Source organism: Desmodus rotundus, chromosome 13 (genome assembly GCF_022682495.2).
Source record: "Desmodus rotundus isolate HL8 chromosome 13, HLdesRot8A.1, whole genome shotgun sequence".
NCBI lineage: Eukaryota > Metazoa > Chordata > Mammalia > Chiroptera > Phyllostomidae > Desmodus > Desmodus rotundus.
The window spans coordinates 58,603,535-58,613,127 of NC_071399.1; the positions used below are offsets into that span (position 1 = coordinate 58,603,535).

At 40.3% G+C, this 9,593-nt stretch overlaps 1 pseudogene; it reads right to left on the minus strand.

Moving 5' to 3' along the window:
- Positions 1–5,060: 5,060 nt before the first annotated feature.
- Positions 5,061–6,554, minus strand: LOC112311055 (keratin, type II cytoskeletal 8-like; annotated as a pseudogene).
- Positions 6,555–9,593: the final 3,039 nt, after the last annotated feature.

A 9,593-nucleotide genomic window follows, 5' to 3' on the forward strand; every position in this document is an offset into this window, starting at 1 on the left:
AGTATGGAATATCAGCATAATATGATTTCCAAAGTTGGACTTACTATTAGATGATATGGGTTCAAATTTATGGTTCAACTCCAACTGTACTTCTTAAATTTGCACCCACTTTAACAGCTCAAACTAAGTATTTGGGTAACTGACTGCTTTGGACCGTATGAAGACAGTGGATTTGGGTTTTGTTTGTTTTTTGTCCTTATATCTCTATTTGAATGAGATTTGGTATAAAGGAATAGGTAAGCAAAGCATTTAGAGCCTTCTCAATGCTAAATAAATGACATTTATTATTATTATTGGTTTTTGTACACATTTTTCAACCTACTTTTATGATATGTGTCACCAAAATTCGTGTCTCCCACACTTTAAATTTAGGGTGAATTCTCTTCTTACCATAAAATATTATTAATTTACCTCTTTTTTAGTTATCCTAATTGATTTATAATATATCCACATATAATACTGTTATGATCTATTCAGCTGGTCGGCTATTTTGAACATGCATGATGAATTTACTCTTGTGAAAACAATGGCCTTCATTTGCAGCTAGGGGTGAAGAGAATCACATGATTTAACAAAGAGAGTGGTGTTGCTGTGAAAAGTAATGACATTACAGAAATTTCACATCTTTGGTGAATGCTTTAAAACTTTTTAAAACTATACATAAGATTTTCTTTCCTCACAACAAATGAAATAAAATTAAATGAAAAATCAAATCAAACTTTTACTTTTCATATAGACATGGTACACCTAATGAGGAATTTATTTTGTTATTATAGTATGTGTGAAGCTCTTTGCCTAAAATAAGCTAAATTTTCTTCTTGATAGCACAAAATATTCACCAATTTTAACATGATTTTCTTAGATAAAAGAACAATAAGATGCCCACATAAGATTCTCCCTACATTATACTGAAGCATAAAGTACCAAACACACACATCACTTTAGAGTTTTATTTACTAAATCTCACTTTTGGAACAAGATGTAGTTGAAAACTCTGTTGCAGCAATATTGCTGTAACAGCAAAACAAACAAATAAACAAACAGCATCATTGCCTGTAGACTGGAACACAAACTTAATCTCATTTACTTGGGAATGGAATGGTGCCCCATGGCAGACTGTTGGCTGCCGAAATTTTAAGGCGCAGGTCATGACAACACTTGTCAAGTGGATGTAACACTTCAAAGGAAAACTTTTTCTTTTCTGATTCTGCCTTGTTGCATGTGGAATGGGTAGTACAAACAGCCTGTAAGCCTGTGAATAGTTTAGGAAACAAAGTATCAATGAACCACTGGGGAGCTTACCCATTTTAGAGACTCAGAATTCTAAAAGTGCTTTTGGTAGAGAAATTCTAATGCCTCCAGCAGTTGCAGGATTTGGGTATGTTAAACTCAATTCCAGTTGTCACTGAATGAGGAAAGGGATGCTCTGGAATGCTTAATGTCACAACATGTAGCTGGTAAAAAGGTGTGGGTTCTGTTGTTTAATCCTACATTTATTTCACCTGGGAGAATCCCACTCATGTCCTAGTGTTTTAGAGTCACGGAACACAGAGTGTCCATTTCTTGGCAGTTAGACCTCGTATTTACAAAGACACCTGAAAATAAAAGACAAACAAAAGATGTCACAGTTCTTACATTCTTTTGGTACAATGCCCTTGAACTTGGTCTAATGGGAGGTGACTGACCATAAAATGATTACATTTATTTTTCCTTCTATCCTCTAACCCCTTTTTGGTTTCTTGAAACAAGTTATACAATTTTAATACTGTTAACTACTTCCATTACTACATGCAGTCTCTCAACAACAGAAGTATCTTTTTGAGAAATCACTGATGCTGACAACTGAAACTGAATGAGAATTTCCTGACCTCAGGTATCTGCATGGAACTTGGAGAGTAAAAGATAATTAAGGTAATTTACACAAGAAGTTAGGACTATGATAAATAAACACATAAACAAACCAATAGTATTTTCTACCAATTTATTTATATGCATGATTCTCATTACCTTACATTAGCCTAATTTAGTGTGTGAGGATGGGGTGAAGACAGAATGGGAGTAAAACAGAGAACAGAAAGAGAACATGTTACTCATTTATAAAGAAAGAAATTACAATGAGATGAAAATTCACCAGAGTTAAACTGATTGCCAATTTAGCTCTTTCCAGTCTCTGCTCGTCAATCCTTTAACCTCAATGTTTTGAAATATATGAGGTCTGTCTGGAAAATGTTCAGCCATTGTTAATACAATGAGAACTGTTTGCCCGACATGGACATCAATGTAACCTGACACGTAAGGAGAGTGGACTGGAATGCACATGCATGAACAATGACAACTTCACTGTACTCACCAGTGGGGAGAGGTAGATGCCACTGAATACATGTGTGCTACGTGGCTGTTGCATAAAAAATGAATGAGTTAGTACAGCAACAAATCTGTATCAAAATTTGCATTAAGCTTGAACATTCCTCCACGGAAACTATCTGATTCAGAAGGCTGCAGCTATGGGCAACTGGTAACTGACAGCTTCATCGCAACACGCCTGCTCATACATCACATATGTTGCAGAGTTTTCTGGTGAAACATCAAATCACCCAGATAACTTATCCCCCTACAGCCTATATTGGTCACCCTCTGACTTCTGCCTTTTTACAAAGCTAAAATCACCTCTGAAAGGGAAGAGATTTCCAACTATAGATGAGATTCAAGAAAACACAATGAGGCAGCTGATGGTGACTGGGAGAACTGTGTGAGGTGCTAAGGTGCCTACTTTAAAGGGCACTGAAACAACATTGTCTTATGTACAATGTTTCTTGTATCTTGTATCTTGTTCAATAAATGTCTCTATTTTTCATAGTGCATGGCCAGATACTTTATGACAGAATGTTACAGTCATACATAGAATAATTAACAAATAATAAATATTTATTATGTAATATTATGTCTGAATATATATAAAAATAAAGAAAATCCTAATATGAACAGTTAGAATATATATGTGAATATATATATACACACATATATTTCTAATTAATATAACACTTGCTTTGATTGCAGTAGTGGTAGAAAATTGTGTTTGCACAGAAGGATGTGAATTTATGTTCATGTTGTCCATAAATAATGCATTTAACTCTGTAGCTCTAGTTATTAATGTTTAACATCAATGGGGTTTTTTTGGTGTGCAGAGTGATTTTATTTTTTTACTATTTATTTATTTACTTACCTATTTATTTATTATTGTTATTCTAGTACAGTTGTCCCAGTTTTCCCCCTTTGCCCTCCTCCACCCAGCCCAACCCCCACTCCCACAGTCAATCCCCACACCATTGATTTTAGTTTTTATTTTATTTTCTTCTTTTTTATTGTATTTTTTCCATTATCATTTAGTCTCTGTATACATTCCTCCTCCCTGCAATCAGCACACTGTTATCCAAGCTCATGAGTCCTTTTTCCTCTTTGCTCAATCTCTTCAACCCATAACCTCCCCCTCTTAGCTGCCATCCTGCTTTCTATCTATGAGTCTATATTTTGCTTGTTAGTTGAGTTTGTTCATTAGATTTCACATACGAGTGAAATCATATGGTATTTGTCTTTCTCTGGGTTCTTCCACTTAGCCTACTATTCTCTAGGTCTAACCGTACTGTTGCAAAGGATAAAATTTTCTTCTTTTTTACAGAGGAGTAGTATTCCATTGTATAAATGTCCCAGAGTTGTTTTATCCACTCATCATCTGATGGAAACTCAGGCTGCTTCCATATCTTGATGATTGTAAGTAATGCTGCAGGGAACATGGGGGTGCTTGTATTCTTTTGAATTAGCATTTTGGGTTCCTTTGAACCCAAAGGATTTTGGGTATTCCCAGAAGAGGGATCTGTGGGTCAAAAGGCAGATCCATTTTTAATTCTTTGAAGTATCTCCATACTGCTTACCACAGTGGCTGCACCAATCTACATTCCCACCAACAGTGCTAAAAGGTCCCCCTTTCTCCACATCCTCACCAGCACTTGTTGTCTGTTGATTTATTGATGGTAGCCATTCTGACAGGTGTGAGATGATACCTCATTGTGGTTTTAATTTGAATTTCTGTGTTATAAAATACATAGAATACCCAGCATTGTGCTTCTATAATCATTGCAGATCTAGGTGTAAGTGCTCTTAAGGAAAAGAAATTGGATTAGGCCCATGTGGTTAAACATCACTCATTTTACAGGAAGTGTCACAAATTATTTTCTTCTAATTTTATTATGATTTATTTTACCCCTTCTAAACCACACCGAATTTTCATTTCTTCAATCTTCGGTCCCCTTTTTTATTCTAAATTTAGTACTTGTTATTTCCATCAGTGTTACCATGTGTGATCTTTAACAAAGTTTTTAATATTGCAGTTACTGTTAATGCCAATCACTATTGTTGGTGTTTTTTCAAAGATATTCCTAAATTAATACTTTCCTCTTCTTACTAAAAGGTTGGTTTAAGAGGCTTGTTCCTGTCCATTTGGCAGGACAAGTTGAAATACTGCTATTTTAACAGTACTTTCTCTGATATAATTTCTGTCCTCTTTTACAGATGCTTTTATAAACAAACAAAAAATATTGTATGTGTTCATTGCTAAACATATCACTAAATTTTATAAATTTTCTCAGGTTCAAGAGGCTTTATTTTGCTCTTAGATACAATTGTTAGTGGTGCAAAATGTGATGTCATTCTCATTTTTGTGTGTGTTGTAGCTCACCTGACTTTTGTCTCTGGTTACCTTTAGAATTTTTCATCTTTCTTATAGTATCTGAAATTTGTCCAGGCTATATTTAAGAGTGAATTCTTTATACTAACATTTTTTTTGACAGAGCCAGCTGAGACTTTATTATCTTTTGGGGGAGCACTTGATTTGGCTTTTAGTAGGGGGCATGGGTAAGAGGTGGTCGCCCAGACAGTAAACTCCCCCTTCCCAAGGGTGAGCTGAGGGCTGGGGCTGAGCTTCAGGAGGGTATCCTGTGCCCTCCACTTTCTTTCACAGCTCCTTTCCCTCCAGCTGGGAGAACCAAAGGGACAGCAGTAGTCCTTCACTGGGGCAGAACACCAGATGACTCAGACACTAGCTTCCCATCGTGGTCTCAATCTTCTTCACAACCACCATCTTGGAGGAGCTGGTGCTGACGTGGCTGAAGCAGCCAGGGCCCACCCCCGCCAGAGCCCAAGCCAGCCTGGAAGCCCAGGCCTTAGTTGAGGTTCCTGTACCTGGGCTCCGCCCACCTGAGTAATCTCTGGTGATCTTGGTATGGGTACTCACGTCCTGCATCCCAGACTCCAGCTGGTTCTCCTCGCCCTTCAGCAGCTTGCGATAGGTGACGATCCTCATGTCCAGGGCCAGCTTAACGTTCATGAGCTTCTGGTACTCACGCAGTTTACAGGAACATCAACTGGGCCATGTCCTTCTTGGCGGTTGTCAGGGCGACTTCCAGCTCAGCCACGTTGGCCTGAGCATCCTTGACCGCTAGCTCGCCATGCTGCTTGGCATCAGTGATGGCGGCCTCCGGGGAAGCCCTCTGGCCTTTGAGACCATTGATCTCAGCCTGGATTCAACTGATGTTCCGGTTAATCTCAGAAATCTCCATCTTCATGCCATGCAGGTCATCCCGATGCTTCCCAGCCAACGTCTGCAGCTCCTCACGCTTGATATGGTACATGTCTCAGCCTCAGCCTAGCTGCAGTTGGCGATCACCTTGTACAGGGCCTTGACCTCTGACATGGTTCTGTCCAGGTCCAGGAAGCAGCTGTTGTCCATGGACAGCACCACAGACGTGTCAGAGATCTGGGCCTGCGCCCTGTAGAAGTTGATTAGCCCTGGAAGGGGGTCGATGGGGTCAGCCCTTCCAGGCAGGACTCCAGCTTTACCTTGTTCATGTACGCTCCATCCGTGTCCCTGTGATGAGGACAAATTGATCCTCCATGTGCTTGTTGAGGTCCCCTCCTACTTATTCTTCAAGTCCTCCACCAGCCCTGTGTGTTGCCAAACTCCACCTCCAGTCTCGGTTTCTCCTGGGCTAACAGTTTCCAGCTGCTGCTGAAGGTTGTTGATGTGGCTCTCGAACACATTGTCCGTGTTACTTGATGGTAAGTCATCTGCTACTGCTGCAGGAGAGTCCACTTGGCCTCCAGAATCTTATTCTGCTGCTCCAGGCTCCACAGCTTACCAATGAAGGAAGCAAACTTGTTGAGGCTCTTGATCCTCGCCTTCTCCTGGTTGCACATGGCTTGGATGTTGGGGTCCACCTCCCACTTCAGGGTGTTCAGCAGGCTCTGGTTCAGTTGGATGACTTTGATGGTCCCCATACTCCCAGCTCTGCTGAAACACTGAGCCAGATTCATGTTATCTCCTAGGCCAACCTGGTAGCCATTGCCATTAGGAAAATGACAGAGGAGCTGATGCTGAGTCCGGTTGAGTACAAGCGACTGCTGAAGGCCCCAGGGCCAGAGATGGACACCTTGTAGGTCTTCTGGGTCACCCTTGTGGACATGGTGGAGGCTGGAGTGGAGTCAAGGAAGCCAAACCAGACAGAGATCTGAGAAGAAGCCAAAAAGCCTAACTTAGTCCTTAAGAACATCGAAGCCCAATTGGTCGGCATGGGCACCTACCTGGATTCAGAATGTGGCTGCTCATTACTAGCCATACAGTCTTCAGCCAGTCAGCCTCTCCACGCCTCAGTCTCCTCACCTGTGAGTGCAGATGACAGTCTCAAATTTATAACTTTGCTGTAAGGGTTGGACAATTAAGAATACCTCAAGTTTGTAGAACAGTACCTAATCTATATAATTACTAAATAAGCATATTTTATTGATTTTATCAAGGAATTATTTTTTAGCCCTGCTAATTCAGTTTATTCTCTGATTTTTTTTTACTGTTTCAGAAATAAAGAAATTTTTATTTGCTGTCTTTGCTCTTCATTTTGTAACAGCTACATCTGTTTTTTTTTTTCAAATATGTTTTAGACTACCAAATCTCTCCATAAAAGTTTATTTGAAAGTAGTGTTGTGATTGGTTTTTTAAATGTTTCTTCCTGAATTATTTGGTATTAGTATTTTGTTCATGTCTTTGTTACTTTATGTATGTCTGGTAATCTTTATTTTTGTGTCATTTTTACTAAAAAGACCATGATGTTTAGCGTAAGGAGTTGAAGTACATTTGTTTTTTCAGTTCTACAGGTCTGTTTCCACAAATCACGTCCACAAGGAAGGGTGATGAGGGGCTTTGTATAAAAGGATGGCATGGGGCAGGATGCTTCCCTGAAGATAGACTGAACGTAGCACAAGCTGCCAAAGTAAGAAGGATTTTACTGTTCGTGATATTTTCTTAAGTTTTATTACTAGCCAAAGGTGGTATCGTGTGCCTTTTAAAATTACCCTCAGAAGTTATGATTTCTTTCTCTTGGGACCAGACTCCCACTTTTGGAGCTTCCTGTGGCATATCTGTCCCTTAATTTAAAGGGTGGGTCTCAGTTTTAAATCTGGCCACAACAATTGTTGCCTGTGCTATTTATGTAGGGCAAGAGGATGGGAGGAGGAACACTCAGGCTTGCCCAGAAGTTTTAATTAAAGTTCTGTAATAAATTGTCCAGACAATTTCTTTTTCTCATCTTCTGCTCTCTGGATTTATTGACCATGAACTTAAAACTTGTCTGAGGTTGCTTGGGAAGGAAACTTTATCTCTAGTGTTTGCAGGTACTGATTGCTTTCCTGTGTCATCTTCCTAATCCAAACCCAATTTTATTTTCTATATTTAAGGAACTTTCTGATCAACTGTGGTATACTTATTTTTTAGCATGTCATGATTGAACCTTTTTATTTTCTTTAAATAAAAACTGATTATCTAAGTATAGCCAGTACCAAAATATTTTAAAAACTCACTCAAAGTAAATCCACTTTTAGCAAAAAGTAAGTTATATGAAGAGAGGAAAAACCAAGGTTTGGAAGATTAACTTAAAAATAAAAAATAAATCTTAAGATATCTTGCAAATTTTTATTTCATTGGTGCTAAACTATTATGTTTTTTAAATTGTATATATTTTTTTTGCATCACTGTTTAACCCCCATTACACCTGTAACCTTGCAAACCAGGGCTCAGTCACTTGGCACCTTCAATCTACATGACTCAACAATTAGTGCTGAAGGAAACAGGTTTTATTAACAAGCTTCCAATCTTGGGGGGACTGAGAGCCCTCCTGCTCAGACCCCTTCTCTTCCATGAAGCCCAGGACTTCCCTTGCTTCCCAAAAGGCTACAAGCTAAAACCATGCCCAGAGGTTTCCCATATCCTTATCTGTCCATCAACTGATAACGCAAGCAGACCTCTATCTTCTGGAAGGTGTGCTTGTGGATTTCAGAGTCACCACCCTCTCACAGCAGCTGTCTCCGTCAGGATCTGTGTGCACTGTTCTCAGCCTCCATGTACCAGGTCAGAAGACTATATGCCCTGTACACTGTCCTAGTGTGGGGCCCTCCCTCCAGGACCTTTCTCTGTGGGGTTCTAAGCCTCTGCTGAACCCTGCATCTCCTGGTCCCACATGGGCTCCAGTTCATATGGGGAACAGGGCCAGAAGCCCAAAATGTCCAAATGCCAAAAACGCAGGGGGAGAGAGCTTGCACCAAGCTCTAAAGCCCTGTACCAACAGTCCCCATACCAAAAGAGTACCTTCTCCATACGTCCTTCAGAGATGCAGAAGTCTGTAACTCAGCATTCCTGGTCACGGTTCAGCACCAAGAATCTCTCACGTGTCTGTGCTTGACCAGGTGGGGCCCTGCAGTTCTGTCAGTTCCACCACCATCTCCTCTATGCAGACAGATCTCATGGCTGACTCCTCTGAAGACCTCCTCTGATCTCATGGCTCCATTCTCTGCAGACAGCTCTGCAGACCTCCTCTTCCTTGTGTCTCCCTTCAGCCCCCCTAATTTAAATGTTTAGCTTGGAACTTCCTTTGTGACCTCATGTCTGGTATCATGCATTACTGTCCACAATTTTTGTCAGCTCCCCAGTGTCTTCGATTTTCTTTTGGATGCCATGTTTAGTCAGGGCAGGAGTTTCCAGTGATGCACAGGCATCCGGAGAGGGATGTCACATGTCACTGCACATTCTCACAGTCACAGACACAATTCACCCTGGGCAGCAGACTTCTTCCTTTCAGGAAGGCACATCTGTTAAGTTTGCCTTTGTTAAGCAATGTGCCTTAAAATACTGTGCCTTCCACTGTTCCCTTCCCCCAATCCTGCCTAGGATTGTGGGATTATTCCCCTATTATCAGGGGACCCAAGCTCTGCATCCTGTTACATACCCCTTTCCCTCTGCAATCACCACACTGTTGTCCATGCCCATGAGTCCTTTCTGCCTTTTTGCTTGGTCCCTCCAGCCCCTAACTTCCAATAGAAGTCATCCTGCTCTCTCTATGAGTCTGTCTCTATTTTGCTTATTAGTTCAGTTTGATCATTAGATTCCACTTATGAGAGAAATTATATGGTATCTGTCTTTCTATGACTGCCTATTTCACTCAGTATAATGTTCTCCAGCTCCATCCATGATGTTGCAAAGGGTAAACAAAATAGAA